This window comes from Lissotriton helveticus, chromosome 3_2, assembly GCF_964261635.1.
Source record: "Lissotriton helveticus chromosome 3_2, aLisHel1.1, whole genome shotgun sequence".
In the NCBI taxonomy this organism is placed as follows: Eukaryota; Metazoa; Chordata; class Amphibia; order Caudata; family Salamandridae; genus Lissotriton; species Lissotriton helveticus.
This window is the reverse complement of record NC_136062.1, coordinates 498,078,144-498,097,913: the sequence shown is the minus strand read 5'-3', so window position 1 is coordinate 498,097,913 and position 19,770 is coordinate 498,078,144. Positions and strand designations below refer to the sequence as shown.

The 19,770-nt window shown below is 55.1% G+C and overlaps 1 protein-coding gene across 7 annotated transcripts in view; it reads left to right on the top strand.

Annotated features, from left to right (window-relative positions):
• The first annotated feature begins 15,313 nt into the window (after nucleotides 1-15,313).
• The window catches only part of CELF1 (CUGBP Elav-like family member 1), a 427,681-nt gene continuing 423,224 nt past the window's right edge, over nucleotides 15,314-19,770 (top strand). For 3 of the 7 annotated variants that reach the window (XM_078684496.1, XM_078684499.1, XM_078684497.1), the window contains exon 1: nucleotides 15,378-15,516. The gene's annotated coding sequence lies outside the window, so the exon portion shown is untranslated. Of the gene's footprint in view, nucleotides 15,517-19,770 lie in introns of all 7 variants that reach the window. The other 4 variants (XM_078684502.1, XM_078684501.1, XM_078684500.1 and 1 more) reach the window with 4 other exon arrangements.

Genomic DNA, 19,770 nt, shown 5'->3' with positions numbered 1-19,770 from the left:
TCGTAAGAGTTTTGTATTGTGCTTAGCTCCCTGACTCATAAAGAGATCAGGGTAGAACTGTTATTAATAAATATCCTATATTTTTATAACAACTTGTGTGGTGTCCTTTCAGTGGAGAAGTGGAGAAGTGTGGCTCACTGGTTAGAGGAGGCAGACCTGGAAGCAGAGGTCAGCCCGGGACCAGGGTTCAATTCCCGGCTCGGCGGGGTCTTGAGTCCTAAAATGTCCATACACTCGACAATTCTCGCTCCGGTGCCTACTCGATTCACGGGTTCACACTCTGCGACTCTGGGCAATAGCTTGCTTAATCTCCACAACGGCCCCTCGCGGCGGGATGCCTGGCTTTTACCTTGCGGATACCCTGCCGGGGTTACCTCACAGGGGAATACCAGGACGGGTTCCCTAAGCAAGCGCTTAGAAGCCGCTCGGTGATTTGCGCTATATAAATTCCTGTACATTTACATTTACATTTACTTGGTGTTCAAGGGGTATATGTGATGGTAAAACAGCTGGCTTAACACGCCCTCTAGAGTTTAGCCTGAAGACTGCTCGTGTCCATGCTACTAGGATAGCTGGTCTAAAAGGTTGACTTACAACCAATCATCAATAAGGGTTGTTTGGTATGATACAAAGTGATCACTAGAATAGTGAGCACTATATATCAGGCCAACTTCTCACAAGAATTATAAAAGAGATGACATGTCTGGGGAACAAACTGCCCTGCATCCCCTCCGGTCTCCGGAACTCCAAAGCCACCGCCTGGGTAAGCCACTGCAGCTGCGCCGCCAGGTAATACCATTCGAAATCCGGGACCGCGAATCCCCCATCTGCCCTAGGGCGCATCAGAGTGGCCAGCGCGACGCGCCGCCTGCCCGACCCCCAGATGAACCCGGAGGTTAAAGAGCGGAGTCTGCGAAAAACCGACGCCGGGACCCAGATCGGTAGGGTGCGGAACAGATACAATAAGCGGGGGAGCGCCACCTTTTTCAGTAATACCACTCGCCCCGCTATCGACAAAGGCAGCGTCCGCCAGAATCCCATGGAGCCCTGCAGGATCCTGATCGCTCTTTCAATGTTACCCTCCAAGAGGGCCTGTGAAGAGTGATAGATATGCGCACCCAAGTAAGGTAGGCAATGGTATTCCCAGCGCAGGTCACCCTCCGATTGGGACTCATCCTCCTTCAGCGTCAGCGTTAAAAGACAAGACTTTCCCCAGTTGACTCGTAGTCCCGAGAGGCGGCCAAAATCGAGGAGCAGGCGCTCGGCACCATGAAGGGAGCCGCTGGTGTCTGCCAGAAACATCAAACAGTCGTCTGCATAGAGGGAGATGTAATGGGAATCACCTCTCAGCGAGAGACCTTCATAAGCTTGGCCCATCTGGGCGTGATCCGCAAGTGGTTCAATAGCCAGCGCGAACAATAGAGGGGACAAGGAGCATCCCTGTCGCGTCCCCCGACCGACCCGGTACGCGGCCGAAATGGTAGCACCTGTCTTGACTCGAGCGGTGGCTGCAGCATAAAGCAAGGCAGTCCACTTCACAAACCGCTCACCCAGTCCAAAGGCCCCCAGTACCCGGACCAGGTACGGCCACTCTACGCTGTCAAAGGCCTTCTCGATGTCAATCGAAAGGACAGCCGCCTCAGGTAAGCCTTCAACATTACCCCCCATGACCCGAAGCAGCCGACGCACACAGGTGGCAGTGGTGCGTTGGGGAATAAAGCCCGCCTGATCGAGGTGTACCAAAGCCCGCATGTGAGCAAGAAGCCGCGTTGCGGGAACCTTACTCAGGATCTTATAGTCCGTCGTGAGCATGGAAAGCAGGCGATAGGCCGAGCGAGAGCTGGCATCGCCGCCACGCTTCAGCAAGGGTATCACCAAAGCCTCGCGAGTGGTCGCAGGTAAAGCCCCAGTATCCCAGGCTTCCCGGTAAACAGCATGCAACCCCGGGACCAACACATCCGCGTATGTTGCATAAAATTCAATCGGTAGACAATCCCCACCAGGGGTCTTGCGGCGAGCCATGTGCTTAATAGCTGCGCGTATCTCCCCTTCAGCGATTTCCCCGCCTAAACGGTCCACATGGTTCGGGTCGAGTTGGGGAAGCCGCGCCGCAAGCAGGAAGTCGTCAAGCTCCGCAGGTGCACCCGACATCGTGCTCCTATAAAGAAGTTCATAGTATGCCAAGAATTGGGCGTTGATCTCCGACTGAGTGTAGACCAGGTGCCCCTCCGGGGTAGCCAAAGCCACAACCGGAGTACCGCGAGTCCCAGGACTGGCCAGCCAGGCCAGTAGGGAGCCCACCTTGTCGCGTTCAGCATGGGCTCTAACAAGATACTCCTTATAGTCGAAGCAGCGGAGCTTCTCCATCTTGGACGCAACCTCCTCTCGCGCAGCTGAAACGGCTCCGTGAGCCTCTGGAGTCGTATGACTACGTCGCTCCTCCGCGCGCAAGCGATCCTCACTCAGTGCGACGTCCTGCAGGAGAGTCTTGCGGGCTCCCGCGGTAGCCGAGATACAGACTCCCCGAATCACCGCATTAAAGGCATCCCACTCCAGCGCCCTACTCGACACCGTGCCCTCATTGGCGGTAAAATAGCCTTCCACCCCGGTACGTACATCAGCTTTAAAAACCGCGTCCTCCAGCGCCAGCGGGTTCAACCGCCACGTTGGAATAGCTTGGCGCTGCCGTGTCCATTGGACCACCACCAAGCAAGGGTTATGGTCAGATATCGTTTTAGCCAGGTATTCGCTGTGGCGGATCAAACACTGAGCGTCCGGCGAGCAGAGAATGCTGTCAAGTCGAACATGCAGAGCATGCGGGGGGGGAGTAAAAGGAAAAATCCCTCTCAACAGGGTGTTGAGTGCGCCATGCATCGACCAGGCCCCAGCTACCTTGCCACTCTCACCTACTCTTCGCTAGCCTGTGAGCTGCTGATTGTGCTAGTGGTGGGTGAGATCTGTCTAATTCCACATCCAACACAGAGTTAAAATCCCCCCGAGCAGGACCGTATTAGTGAGGACTGTTGCCAGTTTCCCCGACAATCGTGTGAAAAAGGCTGGCTGCTCCACATTCGGGGCGTAAACACTGCAAAGCGTCACGTCCCTCCCATCCAGTCGGCCCTGCACAGCTACAAATCTGCCCTCCGGGTCTACCACTGTCACCAAGGGCTGGAAGGGAACCCCTGCTCTCACCCAGATTAAAACTCCCCTTCCAAAGGCCGAGTACACGGTGTAAAACAATTGGCCCCGCCACCTGCGCTGCAAAGCCCGCCCCTCCGTCTGGTCAATATGCGTCTCCTGCAGGAAAGCTACTTGAATCCCCCTACGAACAAGATAGGCATGCACTTTATGACGTTTCAGCATGGAATTCAGTCCCCGTACATTCCAGGTTACACACTTCAGCTCAGGTAGGGTCCCCATTCACAATAACAGGTACAGTTCTAATGAATGAAAAAACTCCAGGAGCACTGACCGCACCCCAAAACCCGAGTCCCAAAACCGCCCAACAAACCCGTATCCCACCCATCCCCAGAATAGGCACAAAACCACAGAAACCCATCCCAAGAAGAACAGCCTCTGGCAACTACCAGAGTCTCACAATAGGTGTGAGATCGGGGGGGGTCGGCACCACATCCAATGGACCGTGAGCTCCCACATACCGCAAACCCGGCCTCCCCCAGTACTTCCCAGGTGTCTCACATCCCCACTGTGTCAGCGGCAGGAGCCACTTAGTGTGCGAGGTAGCAGCCCAACAACCCTTAGTCGGCCCGGGATAGACCTCCCCCTCCCCAACTCATAGCATAATCACATCAGCATATACAATACCACAGCGGGGGGGGGCACAGGGGTCATTCGTCCAGCAAGCCATCTGCAGTTCCAGGAGTGACATGAGGTGGCGCAAGGCCGCCACCGCCCGAGCCCTCCGACGACCCATCCTCAGAGCCCCTGCGGGAGCCCGACTCCATCGCCGACCCCGGTTCCGCCGTCCTGGAAATGGTAGAGACCGCCCGGAGGACCTCCCTGCGTTCCAATTCAGTTTGTGACACGGAGGGGGTCCGAGCAGTTGGTGGTCGCCTCCGGGTTCTCCTGTTCCGCCGAGGCTTCGGTGAGGCGTCTCGCGGCTCCCCACAAGGCAAAAGAGCATCTGCGCCGGCCCTGTACAGTTCCAGCCAGTCCCACACCTCTTCAGGCGAATTGTAGAAGGAGGATTTGCCCTCCATCATGATCCGCAGGCGGGCCGGGAACAGGAGAGAGTAACGGATACCCTCTTCACGGAGAGCCTTCTTGACCGCCAGGAAGGTGGAGCGCAGCCTCTGGACTTCCAGGGAATAATCCGGGTAGATGGAAACACGGGCATTGTCCACTTGGTAGGGCCCCAGTGCTCGGGCCTTCTGCAGTATGATGTCCCGGTCTCTGTAGTGCAGGAGGCGCGTCACCACCGGCCGAGGAGGCCGACCAACAGCAGGAGGCCGGGCCGCCACACGGTGAGCGCGCTCCAGCATGTAAAATGGCGTCAGACCCTCCGGGACTACCACGTCGCGCAGCCAGGTTTCAAGATAGCCCAACATATCAGAACGTTCAATTTTTTCAAGCAGGCCCACCACGCGTACATTGTTGCGGCGATTACTTCCCTCCGCATCCTCTGCCCTCTTCTCAAGCAAGTGTACCCGCTGCTGCAGTTCACTCAGAGAGGCCTCAGACGCCTTGTGAGAGGGCTCCAGTGTGTCCAACCGAGCCTCAGCTTGTTTGACCCGGTCTGCCAATTTGCCGTGATCTGCTCGCAGAAGCCCCAAACTAGTGGATACCTGAGCGATGTCGTGATGAAGGCCTCTCTGGTGTCAGTGATGGCTTTCAAGATCTGATCCAGTTGGCTCTGCGGAAGGCCCGTCGCCGAACCACCGGTCAGAGCAGGGTCCTGACCGCTCACCGAGTCCTCTGCAGGGTCAGGAGGTGGTTTCAGGTGCTTCCCCATGGCGGTAGCCGGTCTCCAGTGCTCAGTCAACAGGCGTGGGGCACTCCTCAAATCAGATCCACCAGAAGTCCTCACTGAGCCGGTGGGCCAGAGCTCATTCACGCAAACCAAAGGTCCGCCTCCCCGGCCGCGCACGTGGCAGCACCACCGTGAGTCCTCGGGTCCAGTATCCCACACCCAGCACTGGTCGGGTGTGCCGCCCAGCCCCGGGCAAACGCTGCCAGTAGGCTCCGATGCTGAGCCGCCCCTCCGCACAGATGTATGGGCAACCGGGTGTGAGGCGGCAGGCGCGCCCGCCTCATCGCCGTAGTTTCAGCGGTAGGCGACGCCCGCCCCAGCCAGGAGGTGCCAGCGCCCCCGCTCCACAGCCACCGGTCGCTTTCAGTATCAGGCCCCGCCAGGCTCCCGGGCACTCCTCCAGCCGCAACCGGCAAGTCCACCTTATAGTCCCCCAACTGAAGAGGAGTGCGGTCCCGCAGGCCGCGGCCACCACAGGAGCCCGCAGTGTCGTCTCCCCGGGCCTTCCGCAGTCACCAGGGCACACCAGCGCCGCAGCTCTGCCGTCCAGTGCAAGCAAAGCACCCCCACAGAGACACCGCAGCGCCAGGCAGGCCCCGGGCTGCACGCAGCCCCCAGAGTCCGGGCGGCAGCCCGCCGAGGAACCCAAGCGGCCAAGCGTTGAGCGGGCAGTCCCTCTGTTGCCGTGTCCGCCGGGCCCTAGCAGCCGCCGGAGGCGTGGGGTCCGCTCCACCGCGTGCACACCCCACTGGGCACCACGTCGATCCCCCGCCGGGTCGGCTCATCGTCCGCCGCCGCTGGTCAGTCGCAAAGTCGGGGGCCCCGACCCTCGCCACAGGCAGCGACCGGCCGGCCCTCACTGCCAGGCGGCCACACAATATATTGAGGCCGGGGATGATGCCGGGCGCACAGGCCGCAGAAGATGGCCGGCGCCGCCCACAGGATCTCGCTCGCGGCTCGTCGGTGCACCGCCGCCGAGCCGGATTCGCTGCTCCGGGTCGCACCTCGATGTCCGCGGCTGGGGAAGTGTACAATCCTAGTCCATTAGGGAGATCAAGAGAAAGTGCAACAGGATAATTGGGGAAGGCAGGTACGGAGCACGGAGCTCACACGTCCATTTTCGCCGGTGGCCAAGCCACGCCCCCAGGAAAAACCTATACTTTACATAAGTAGAAAACTATTCCCTAGAGAGCGAGCATATCCTACAGTAGAAAAAGAGTGCCTGGCCCTTAAGTGGAGGTATTACCTGGAAGGACGATCCTTTACACTGTATACAGACTATGCCCCCCTCACCTGGTTGCATAGGAACAAAGGCTGTAACTACAGGGTTCTTCGTTGGTTCTTGGCCCTGCAACCATCCGCTTGGAAGTCCTCCACCGGAAAGGCAGCAAACAAGGCAATGCTGACTATCTCTCGTGTTTCCCTCTTTCCCCCGATCAGGGAAATTCTAAGGGGAGTATGTGTCAGGATCCCGATGATGAATCCCGGACGGAGCTCCCATATTTCCCCACCGAGACATTTACCAGCGTACTCTCGTCCCGTCCACAGGCTGGCCTGGAGCCCTTTAAAATAATCCTTCCTGACAATCTCCAAGGGGCGGGGCTGATGATATATTCCACAGCTGCCCTATCGGATAAGACGCAAGGCGCCTCAAGAGGAGAGGCACATCTGACGAAAGCGGATGCGAGTTCCCCAGCCAGAGAAGAACCAGAGACGCGGAAGACAAGAGAAACAGACGAGCCGGAGAAAGAGCTGACCGAAGACCTGGCCCCCGAGACAACCATCAAGCCAGGAGGCCAAGGAGACCGCTCCTCGCCCCGCCACTCTCCCGTTGGAGGGTGGCGGGGCGAAAAAAAGGTACGGGCGAAATTCCCGGGGGTTTCAGGGCATGGGCAGGGAAGGGAATCCGTTTAGAGAGAGGGCACGCTAGGAGTCACTCAGCGCAGGGTTTTAGGTGATCCTTCCCAGACTCCCTGTTCCTACTGCCAGGAGGCATCCCCCTTCGGTTGAACTGACCCGGTGTTATTTCTGTTTGGTTTCCCCTTTCGGTTGCAAGTCTTGGGACGGCGTCAGAAGCAAGACAACAGCAATCTTCACTCCCATTCAGACGGTGCTCTTAGTGAAGACGGGAGAAGCCCAACCAGGAGGAACTGTATTACCGTGGACTTTAATTATTTTCTTGTGTAACCACAATATAATCCCCTACCTAATACTCATCGTTACAGGTCTTTACCTCATTGTGCGCAGAGGAAGCACGGACAAGAAGCCTTCAGGCGACAGGGAGTTGCCCTGGTGGGAACAAAGAAAGAGTCAACTCCAGAAACTCAACATGTAGTAAACACGTTACAGGCAGCAGCTCCACATCTAACCATTTAATTTGTTGCTAAGTTTGGTTCCACAGAAATAAAAGGCGTGTCAGTAATGATAGATTCAGGAGCAACTGGCAATTTCTGCGATTTAAAGTATGCGAAAGAAATTGAAATTCAAGCTATCAGTCTATCGTTCAAATCTCACATCTGGTCCTATCACTGAAGAAATCAAGACTATTGAGTTGTTGGGACTGCAGGGTCATCGAGAATTCATGAGATTTAATTTAATTGATGCCCCTTAATTCCAATTAATTCTTGGCTTACTGTGGTTAACAGAGCATAATCCGAAGATCAATTGGGAAAGACGTACAGTTGAGATGACTTCTGATTACTGCCAAGACCTGGTACACCCGCCCCATCCTCCTTATGCAGACCCAGGACCTGCTAACCTTCAGAAGACTCCTCAAGACCTGGCTATTCGAGCAGTAGCAGCACCCCCGCCCCCACCCCCCCAGCACCTTGAGACCCTCACGGGTAAGTAGTGCACTTTATAAATGTCCTGATTGATTGATTGATGACAAATTGTTTTCATGAGAGGCGAGCTAAGTCTGAAGGCTCCCCAGCTGCTGAAATGGCTCAATTAACTAACTGGATTTGAGCAATGGATTTGAGATAGGTTCCAGATGAATATCAGGATCTGGCGAGCGTATTCGATAAGAGCAATGCCGAGAAACTTCCACGGTACAAAAAGGGGTGGTGATGGACTGAGCATCTGAACCAATCAAACACTCACACCCAGTCAACAGATCTGGGTTTAATCCATCACCGTTCTTTAGCCCACTCTGCCACCCAGTTTCAGACATGGCCATATGCAAATTAGTCTGACCCTGTGCCTCATGGGAACAGCCCAGCCCGAACTGCCAAGCCATGCCTTCATGGACCGGAATCAAGCATCCTAGGTCCAGTTTCTGGCATTTCAGCCGTCTTCGGCCAGGCTTGTTTGAATCCAGTGGCAAAGTGAGCAAGGGACTCAACGTCTGAGCATACCCTGCCAACTTCCACCTCATCGTGAATACAATTACAGGATAGAATTAGAACCTGTAGTGATTCTTCCTTGTAGTCGCATGTATGCGCTCACTGAGGCTGAAAATCAATATCTCAAAACCTACTTGGATGAGTACTTAAAGAATGGCTTTATACGACCCTCTCAATCTCCCGTCTTTTCACCTCTATTTTTCATCCCAACGAAGGATGGGAGTCTTCGTCTCTGTATTGTCTACAGGGCCCTTAACCAAGTCACTGTAAAAAATCGGTATCCTTTGCCATTCATTTCCCAGTTATTGGATCAAGTTAAAGGTGCATAAATATATACAAAACTTGATGTGCGAGGTGCTTATCACCTGGTAAGAGTCGCCAAAGGCGACGAGTGGTAAACTGCTTCCAGAACAAGATATGCCCTTTATGAATATTAGGTCATGCCGTATGGATTGAGTAATGCACCAGCAGTTTTTCAACATCTGGTGAATAATGTTCTCCGAGAATTTTCGGATCGAGTGGCAGCTGTCTATTTTGATGACATACTAATTTCCTCAGAGAATATGGTAGATCATGTGCAGCATGTAAGAGCAATATTGCACAAACTACTGGAAAATCATCTTTTTGTGAAGTTAGAGAAGTGTTCATTTCATTCAAAACAAGTTGAGTTCTTTGGATTTGTGTTATCTGAAGGTGGTGCGACATAAGATGTTGGCCCACACCACAAAATGTCAAAGAAATCCAAGTTTTATTGGATTTGCCAATTTTTATTGACGGTTTATTCCAAATTTTTCAGCTAAAGTTTCCCCATCACTCAATTGCAGATAAGAAATCATTGACAGTAAAAGAGGCTTTTCAGGACTGGCGGCACTATTTGTTGGGAGCCAGCATTGTGTGACAGTATTTACCGATCATCACAACCTCCAGTTTTTGAAGTCTGCCAAGACCCTCACCCCGCGACAACTGAGGTGGTCCTAATACTTTTCGGTTCAACTTTGTGATAACTTACATACCAGGAGTTAAGAGTGGAAAGGTAGATGCCTTATCTAGAATGGATATGCCTGAAGTCTTAAAACCTCCTCAAATTGAACCAATCATTCCTTCAAACAAGATTATTGGTGCCATTCATTTGGAAGAATTCACCAATAAAATACAAGAATCATGTCAACAGAAAGATCTAGAAAATTAGGTGAAAGAAGACTCACTGAGACAGATCAGAGATGGTCTTCATTATTATGACAATGCTTTGTATTTACCAACTGAAGATCTCCAAGAGAAGGCCCTAAAAAGCTGCCATGGTGACCTGTTGGCGGGTCATAAGAGTGTGAAGAAGACCTTAAATTTGATTAGACGGCATTTTTGGTGGCCAAATATGGCGGCCCAAGTAAGACAGTATGTATCAACTTGTGAAATATGTATCAAAGGCAAACCTTGCAGACAGGCGCCACAGGAGTATTTACAACCTTTTCCCAATGCTCCACATCCATGGCACATCGTGTCTATGGATTTAATTGTGGATCTTCCTAAAAGTCAAGAGTTTAACACCAAATTGGTTTTTGTAGACACCTTCTCTATAATTAGTCATTTTGTTCCCCTAAAGAGTGTACCCACTGCCTCTCAATTGGTCCAGCAATACAATCATCATGTAGTTAAGGCTCATGGAGTACCACAGATAGTCATCTCAGCTAGAGGCTCTCAATTTGTGTCAAAATTTTGGAAAAGGTTCATGCATAGTTTAGGTGTAGACACCAGATTCTCCACTAGTTACCATCGGAAACGGATGGTCAGACAGAACAGGTGAATCAGGAGTTGGAGCAGTATTTGAGATTGTATTTACTGGAACAGGAAGGTAGTTGGTCAAATCTACTCTGGACAGCTGAGTTTTCATACAATAATGCAGTACATGACTCCACTGGGTTTACCCTTTTTATTCGAATTCTGGAAGACACCCATGCGTAATGTTGGGAAAGAAAGAAGGATCAGTCCCAGCAGTAAAAGATTTAGTTAAAGAGCTACAAGAGTCATATGAAAAAGCGCAAGAAAATGTGCTTAAGGCAAAAGAGTCATATTAAAGACACGCAGATAAGAGAAGAAGGTCAGGTCCACATTATGTAGAAGGTGAAACGGTCTGGTTATCTACTCACCATCTTAGACTAAAGGTAATAGAAAGTGTCAACCTTGTTTCATTAGCCCTTTTAAAAATCAAGAAAATAATCAGCCCAGTAGTGGTAAAACTGTTCCTTCCCAAACAGGTCAAAATCCATCCAGTGTTCCATGTCTCACTTTTGAAGAAAAGTCCCCCGAATATTAGATTAACAAGCATTGAAAATGCAATAGGTCTCGCAATAGAAGAGTTTGACATTTTTCGTTTTGCATATGGATGAGTGGCGTTGCGTGGATGAGTGGCGTTGCGTGGGTGAGTGGCGTTGCGTGGGTGAGTGGCGTTGCGTGGGTGAGTGGCGTTGCGTGGCTGAGCGGCGTTGCGTGGCTGAGCGGCGTTGCGTGGCTGAGCGGCGTTGCGTGGCTGAGCGGCGTTGCGTGGGTGAGTGGCGTTGCGTGTGTGGCGTTGCGTGTGTGTGTGGCGTTGCGTGGGTGAGTGGCGTTGCGTGTGTGAGTGGCGTTGCGTGGGTGAGTGGCGTTGCGTGGGTGAGTGGCGTTGCGTGGGTGAGTGGCGTTGCGTGGGTGAGTGGCGTTGCGTGGGTGAGTGGCGTTGCGTGGGTGAGTGGCGTTGCGTGTGTGAGTGGCGTTGCGTGTGTGAGTGGCGTTGCGTGTGTGAGTGGCGTTGCATGTGTGAGTGGCGTTGCATGTGTGAGTGGCGTTGCATGTGTGAGTGGCGTTGCATGTGTGAGTGGCGTTGCATGTGTGAGTGGCGTTGCGTGTGTGTGTGGCGTTGCGTGTGTGTGTGGCGTTGCGTGTGTGTGTGGTGTTGCGTGTGTGTGTGGCGTTGCGTGTGTGTGTGGCGTTGCGTGGCTGAGTGGCGTTGCGTGGCTGAGTGGCGTTGCGTGGGTGAGTGGCGTTGCGTGGGTGAGTGGCGTTGCGTGGGTGAGTGGCGTTGCGTGGGTGAGTGGCGTTGCGTGGGTGAGTGGCGTTGCGTGGGTGAGTGGCGTTGCGTGGTTGAGTGGCGTTGCGTGTGTGAGTGGCGTTGCATGTGTGAGTGGCGTTGCATGTGTGAGTGGCGTTGCATGTGTGAGTGGCGTTGCATGTGTGAGTGGCGTTGCATGTGTGTGTGGCGTTGCGTGTGTGTGTGGCGTTGCGTGTGTGTGTGGCGTTGCGTGTGTGTGTGGCGTTGCGTGTGTGAGTGGCGTTGCGTGTGTGAGTGGCGTTGCGTGTGTGAGTGGCGTTGCGTGTGTGAGTGGCGTTGCGTGTGTGAGTGGCGTTGCGTGTGTGAGTGGCGTTGCGTGTGTGAGTGGCGTTGCGTGGCTGAGTGGCGTTGCGTGGCTGAGTGGCGTTGCGTGGCTGAGTGGCGTTGCGTGGGTGAGTGGCGTTGCGTGGTTGAGTGGCGTTGCGTGTGTGAGTGGCGTTGCGTGGTTGAGTGGCGTTGCATGTGTGAGTGGCGTTGCATGTGTGAGTGGCGTTGCATGTGTGAGTGGCGTTGCATGTGTGAGTGGCGTTGCATGTGTGTGTGGCGTTGCGTGTGTGTGTGGCGTTGCGTGTGTGTGTGGCGTTGCGTGTGTGGCGTTGCGTGTGTGAGTGGCGTTGCGTGTGTGAGTGGCGTTGCGTGTGTGAGTGGCGTTGCGTGTGTGAGTGGCGTTGCGTGGGTGAGTGGCGTTGCGTGGGTGAGTGGCGTTGCGTGGGTGAGTGGCGTTGCGTGGGTGAGTGGCGTTGCATGGGTGAGTGGCGTTGCGTGGGTGAGTGAATGGTTAGCTGTTGCGCTGAGTGGCGTTGCGTGGCTGAGTGGCGTTGCGTGGGTGAGTGGCGTTGCGTGGTTGAGTGGCGTTGCGTGTGTGAGTGGCGTTGCGTGGTTGAGTGGCGTTGCATGTGTGAGTGGCGTTGCATGTGTGAGTGGCGTTGCATGTGTGAGTGGCGTTGCATGTGTGAGTGGCGTTGCATGTGTGTGTGGCGTTGCATGTGTGTGTGGCGTTGTGTGAGTGGCGTTGCGTGTGTGGCGTTGCGTGTGTGAGTGGCATTGCGTGTGTGAGTGGCGTTGCGTGTGTGAGTGGCGTTGCGTGTGTGAGTGGCGTTGCGTGTGTGAGTGGTGTTGCGTGGGTGAGTGGCGTTGCGTGGGTGAGTGGCGTTGCGTGGGTGAGTGGCGTTGCGTGGGTGAGTGGCGTTGCATGGGTGAGTGGCGTTGCGTGGGTGAGTGAATGGTTAGCTGTTGCTTATGCGACGTATAGCACTTAATACTAAAGTAGGCAGACCTTCTTAGCCTTTGTGAGAATAATAGCAAAATAAAAATAAAAACCAGATCAAGTCAAGGACGCAAACGGCACCATGCTATTGTTTATTTACTCAGATGATTTGCATAAAAATGTAACTTGTGAGCACGTTTCTCTAACTCTCCAATAATCCCATTACAACACTTTGTACAAATGAGATTGGGACTCATCCTTCCGAAGTCGAGAAAAATGTGCAACGCTGTGTTGAAGTTAATTTTTTTAATTAACAAAATGCAAATAATGTGGAGAGATTTCAAGTGATTCAGGAATGGGCGCCCTTGTAAAGAGAAAGTACGGCCGGCCTGGGCAGTGATAGGGGAGGAGGGAGGAGAAATGCGAGTCACGGCAGCAGCAGCCTTTGATGTGCCTGCCGGCCGGCCGTGAATAATTAGGGGGTGAGAAATGCGCTCGGAGGGCTGCCTTTGATGTGGTAATGCGAGGCAGGCAGGCAGGCGGCTGGTGGCATTGTGCACGCGCTTTTTAGGGCTTGCGCAAGCGCAATGACCTAAAAAGCACATGCACTTGAAGGAATCGCCAGTGGAATCGCCAGTGGATAAACACTGGATAAGCCCCTATAGAGCTTCGCCAGCTATGCGCTGAAGCGCATCAGCAGGCGAGCCCTAAAAAGGTCACCTCTTCCAGTTAGAGTAGAATCAGAAGAGGAATTCAAAATTAGCAACATTTTAGATTCCAATATATCGTGAGGCAAATTATATTACTTGGCTGATTGGAAGGGTTTTGGACCTGAGGAAAGATCTTGGGAACCTTCCCCTCACATTCATGCTACTAGATTAATTGAAAGGTTCATAGAAATTGCCAATGAAACCCAAAATGGGAGGGTCCCCTTCTGCACTCCCTCTGACCCCACGCCCTGTTCCCTCTGACCCTGCCAGCTCCTCCCCTGTCTGCACTCCCTCTGACCACCCTCCTGCTCCCTCTGACCCCCAGCCCCGCCCCTGCCTGCACTCACTCTGACCCCCCTGCCCTGCCCCTCCTCACCTCCCCCTCACCCTCCTGCACTCCCTCTGTCCCCTCCCCTTCACTCCACCCTCCTTACCTCCCCACCTCCCTCTGACCCCCACTGCACTCCCTCTGGTCCCTTCCCTCTGGCCCCTCCCCTGCACTCCCTCTCACCCTCCTCCTCCCCCCCTCCTCACCTCCCTCTGACCCCTTCCCTCTGCCCCCCCCTGCACTCCCTATGACCCCTTCCCTCTGCCCCCCCCTCTGGCCCCTCCCCTGCACTCCCTCCCTCTGCCCCCCTGTCTCCCTCCCCCTCCTCACCTCCCTCTGCCCCCCCTGCACTCCCTCTGACCCCTTCCCTCTGGCCCCCTTCCCTCTGACCCCTTCCCTCTGGCCCCCTCCCTCTGGCCCCCTCCCCTGCACTCCCTCTGCCCCCCTCTCCCTCACCCTCCTCACCTCTCTCTGACCCCCCTGCACTCCCTCTGACTCCCCCCTGCACTCCCTCTGACCACCCCCCTGCACTCCCTCTGACCCCCCCCTCCCTTTGACCCCCCCTGCACTCCCTCTGCTCCCCCCTGCACTCCCTCTGACCCACCGCCTGCACTCCCTCTGACCCCTCCCTGCACTCCCTCTGACCCCCCCTGCACTCCCTCTGCTCCCCCCTGCACTCCCTCTGACCCACCGCCTGCACTCCCTCTGACCCCTCCCTGCACTCCCTCTGACCCCCCCTGCACTCCCTCTGACCCCCCCTGCACTCCCTCTGACCCCCCTGCACTCCCTCTGACCCCCCCCTGCACTCCCTCTGACCCCCCCCCTGCACTCCCTCTGACCCCCCCCTGCACTCCCTCTGACCCCCCCTGCACTCCCTCTGACCCCCCCCTGCACTCCCTCTGACCCCCCCTGCACTCCCTCTGACCCCCCCCCCTGCACTCCCTCTGACCCCCCCCCTGCACTCCCTCTGACCCCCCCCCTGCACTCCCTCTGACCCCCCCCCTGCACTCCCTCTGACCCCCCCCCTGCACTCCCTCTGACCCCCCCCCCTGCACTCCCTCTGACCCCCCCCCCTGCACTCCCTCTGACCCCCCCCCTGCACTCCCTCTGACCCCCCCTGCACTCCCTCTGACTCCCCCCTGCACTCCCTCTGCTCCCCCCTGCACTCCCTCTGACCCCCCCCTGCACTCCCTCTGACCCCCCCCCTGCACTCCCTCTGACCCCCCCCTGCACTCCCTCTGACCCCCCCTGCACTCCCTCTGACCCCCCCCTGCACTCCCTCTGACCCCCCCCCTGCACTCCCTCTGACCCCCCCCCTGCACTCCCTCTGACCCCCCCCCCTGCACTCCCTCTGACCCCCCCCCCTGCACTCCCTCTGACCCCCCCCCTGCACTCCCTCTGACCCCCCCTGCACTCCCTCTGACTCCCCCCTGCACTCCCTCTGCTCCCCCCTGCACTCCCTCTGACCCCCCCCTGCACTCCCTCTGACCCCCCCCCTGCACTCCCTCTGACCCCCCCCTGCACTCCCTCTGACCCCCCCTGCACTCCCTCTGACCCCCCCCTGCACTCCCTCTGACCCCCCCCCCTGCACTCCCTCTGACCCCCCCTCCCCCTCTTCTCCTCAGGCGCTCCTCTCCTCTCCTCGCGCCTCCCTCCAGTTCCCGCCTCCCGCCGGACTCGTCCATCTCAGCCTGCGGGGGGAGCCGTGCGCACGTCCGGCGCCCCCTGCTTCCCTCCAGTGGTCTGCGCCGGAAGTGCCGCCATTTTGGATCGTTCCTCGTCGGCGCGAGCCCCAACAGCAACGGAGCGAAGACTCCCGGAGACAGCGGAGAGCGAGGGCGGCGGGGCCCGTGAGGTGAGCGGGGGCCCGGGACGGGGCCCAGGACGTGACCCGGCGGGCGGGGCGGCCCTCCCTCCCCGGCGGCGGCGCGAGGCCTCGGCGCCGTTAGAGCCGCTGAGGAAGGGAGCGGCGGGCGGGGCGCGCGGCGCCAGAGAGCGCCCGGGGCCTGAGGCGGCGGCTCGACCGGGGCGGGGAGGAGGAGGCGCCCCCGGGGGGGGCCTCTGTGGAGACTGAAGAGAGGGGAGAGGCCCGCCCGCGCCTCAGCGACCCCAACCGCTGCCCCCCCTCGCCCACAGATCACCCCTCAGCCGCTGCCCCCCCTCAAAGTGTGCCCCCCCCTCACCCACAGATTACTCCTCAGCCGCTGCCCCCCTCAAAGTGTGCCCCCCTCGCCCACAGATTACCCCTCAGCCGCTGCCCCCTCAGTGTGCCCCCCCCTCACCCACAGATCACCCCTCAGCCGCTGCCCCCCCTCAAAGTGTGCCCCCTCGCCCACAGATCACCCCTCAGCCGCTGCCCCCCCTCAAAGTGTGCCCCCCTCAAAGTGTGCCCCCTCGCCTCAGCGACCCCAACCGCTGCCCCCCCTCGCCCCTCAGCCGCTGCCCCCCCTCAAAGTGTGCCCCCCTCGCCCACAGATCACCCCTCAACCGCTGCCCCCCCTCAAAGTGTGCCCCCCTCACCCACAGATCACCCCTCAACCGCTGCCCCCCTCAGTGTGCCCCCCTCACCCACAGATTACTCCTCAGCCGCTGCCCCCCTCAAAGTGTGCCCCCCTCGCCCACAGATCACCCCTCAACCGCTGCCCCCCTCAGTGTGCCCCCCTCACCCACAGATCACCCCTCAACCGCTGCCCCCCTCAGTGTGCCCCCCTCACCCACAGATTACTCCTCAGCCGCTGCCCCCCTCAAAGTGTGCCCCCCTCGCCCACAGATCACCCCTCAGCCGCCGCCCCCCTCAAAGTGTGCCCCCCTCGCCCACAGATCACCCCTCAACCGCTGCCCCCCCTCAAAGTGTGCCCCCCCTCACCCACAGATCACCCCTCAGCCGCTGCCCCCCCTCACCCACAGATCACCTCTCAACCGCTGCCCCCCCTCACCCACAGATCCCCCTCAACCACTGCCCCCCCCTCAGTGTGCCCCCCTCGGTAGCCCCCTTCCAGGAGTACTCCAGCCCTCAGACTGTGACCCCCCCCCCGCCGCCTCCTGGTTTCCTTAGAGTAACGCCCCCCCGTCTTTCGCTCAAAAGCCTCCCCCCCCACACACCCCCCTCCCGTGACAGGGCTTCACTGGGCCATGAGGTGTCCCCCCCCCGTGCTGCCACAGAGGACCGACCCCCTCGATGGCACTGGGACCTCTGAAGATTCCCCCCACCCCCCATGATAAAAGTGGGCGTCTATAAGCCCCTTCTCCCTCATGATGAAATGCTGGGTGGGGTACAGGGTGTCTCTGGACTCTGCCCCCTCCATGATAAAATGCTGGGATGTGCTACCTGCCTCCACTTTCAAGCCTGCCCCCCCCCCACACACGCCTAGACTGCTCAGCACCTCCTCCACCCCCAATGCTAAGGCTGCCCAAACCCCAGGGGTGCGTGACCCTCGCCCCCTCCAACATTCAACAGCTCAGGCTCCAAAAATGACCCCCAGCTCCAGATCTTGTCGGATGGCCTGGTGCCATAAACAAGATCTGTCTGGAGCACACCAATGTATGCAATATGAACCTTGGATGCATTCGCAGTATACAGATGTACTGTTTGCACATGAATAGGGCACACCAGGAGATGCCCGTCCAGGACATGAACAGGGAAACACATGGAGCTGGTGAATGCAATAGAGCAGATAGCAGCAGTTTCCCATTCAGTTCATCAACTGTTTGATGATTTGTATAGCCAAATAAGTACCCATGATGGTATCCAGGCGCTTGAACAAGTGTGTAGGCATGTGGTCGAGCAGTTACTCAAAGAAACAGGTCTTCAGCCTCTTCGGGAACTAAGTGAGGTAGTTCCATGCTTTGGGTGTGATGCAGGAGAATGAGCGGCCTCCTGTTCTGCTTTTGTGAATGCGGTGGTGTTAGGGAGTGAGTGTGCAACAGAGCAGAGCGTATATGTCTGCAGGCTGCTGTATGTGGATGCCGGGGTATGCTGCTCCAGGTTTGTATGTTATGTTAAAGGTAATTTGTAGAGCGCACGTTCACCAGGCGGTTTCTTGGCGCTGAGGGAGGACGGCAGATATGTGACAGTGAATGACTAGTTATACGCTTGAGTAAATAGCCAGGTCTTAAGTAGCTTTCTAAACTGAGTGTAAGAGCCAGCGGTACACAAATTGGAAGGAAGGGTATTCCAGAACCTGGGGGGCCAGATTTGTATATCTGAGACCTACGTGTTACTTTCGTTTGAAACTGTGGTAGACCAGCAGATTTTTTTTTGATGAGCGTAGATCACGAGCTGGAATATACCTCTGTACTTTACAGGCAATGAAGGCAGGGCCACATCCAGCAAGGGCTTTTTAGATGGTGCAGCTCAGTTTAAATGGACAGGGTTGGGGTAGAGGAAGCCAATGAAGGCTTTTCAATAGTGGGCTTGTGCGGTGGTGCTTAGGTTGACCAAAAATAGGCCTAGCTGCCTGATTCTGAACCAATTGCAGCCTATGTAGCTGGTAAACTGGAATACCAGTGTACAGGGAATTCACATAATCAATGCGAGAGATAACTAAAGCAACACTACTTGGGTCAGTGCCACAGTGGACAAAAATCTGGTAATTTTCCGAATTCTTCAGAGATGGAAAAAACATGCAGAGGCCACTGAGCTGATTTGGGCCTTCATGGTTAAATCATTACTGATGATGATTCCCATACTTTTTACCGAGCTGACTGGGAGAGGGGGGCTCCCTAATGTGGGAGGCCAAAAGTTGGAATTCCGGGGGTTGGCCAAACCACCCGTCAAAATCAGCTCCGTTTTGTTTGGGTTTAACTTAAGCTGGTTAGTGTTTATCCAATCACTAATGAAATTCAACCAAGTGTTTAGATTTACATGTATTTATTGGAAATATATTACTCTAAGGAAGGGCAGCTTATATATTGACTTTGTAGATTTAAGGGCAGCCTTCGATCTGGTCCCTCGTGCCAAATTGTGGGACACATTAAAAAATATAGGGGTACCAGATGAACTACTTGTGCAATTAATTAGGTTACACACAGGAAACTTTGCAAAAGTCAGATGGGGACCAAGGGCTGAATTATCCAAGTCAATTCCAGTGAGAAGAGGTGTAAGACAGGGGTGCGTGTTGGCACCAACTCTATTCTCACTGTATGTAAACGATATCCCCAAATATCTATTAAATTGCAAGCATGATTACCCTCAACTTGGGGGTGATGTTATCTCGGCTTTATTATTTGCGAATGCCACAAATTTAATTTCACAAACCCCCAAGGGACTCCAATGCCTAGTGGACTCCTTTAATACTTATTGCTCATTGAAGGGCATCGAAATCAATTCTAGTAAAACTAAATACATGTCCTTAAATCCACATGTCATTTAAAAAGAATCTTGTTTTAAATAATCAAACATTGGAATAGGTGGAAAGCTTTAATTATTTAGGAATCACCCTGGACAGTAAAATGTCTTGGCAGGGACAATTAGAAAAGAGCAGGATAATGCTGCTCCAAAACTCACTACCTATATTAAAAAAACATGAGGCTAGTTAATCTAAGACTGTTTCCCCTGCACTGGAAGTATACAAAATGAAAGCACAATCTGCAGCACTTTATGGGGCTGAGATTTGAAGGTCACACTGTAAGAAGAATTTCGAACGAGAAGAAAATAAATTTTACAGGAAATTATTAAAACTTCCAACTAGGACACCCCTAATTCCAGTATGCATGGACCTGAACATAAAACGCACAGACCATCATGCTGTTACGGCCGTTATTTTTTTTGGATTAGAATTTTGTCAACTCCCGAACTGCTTCATTATAGAGAAGGTCTGGAGGAAATTATAAGAACTGACCGAAGTAAGGATATTCCCTGGCTCAAACATGTTATATTATGGTTGAGAAAGCTAGGCTTATTCCATTATTGGGAGGATCCTCAACAGCTGACGGTACTGTGTAAGAAATATCTAAAGTTAACATATTGGACCCATATGGCAAATATTGTATTACATAGTTCGGCTGCCGGGTCCTTAACTGTGAAGTTTTTAGCTTTTAAAGATGTTCTGATTGCTACCGCTTGGAGTGGAGGCTTTCTCGTTCAGGGTTTTTAAAATGAAACACATGA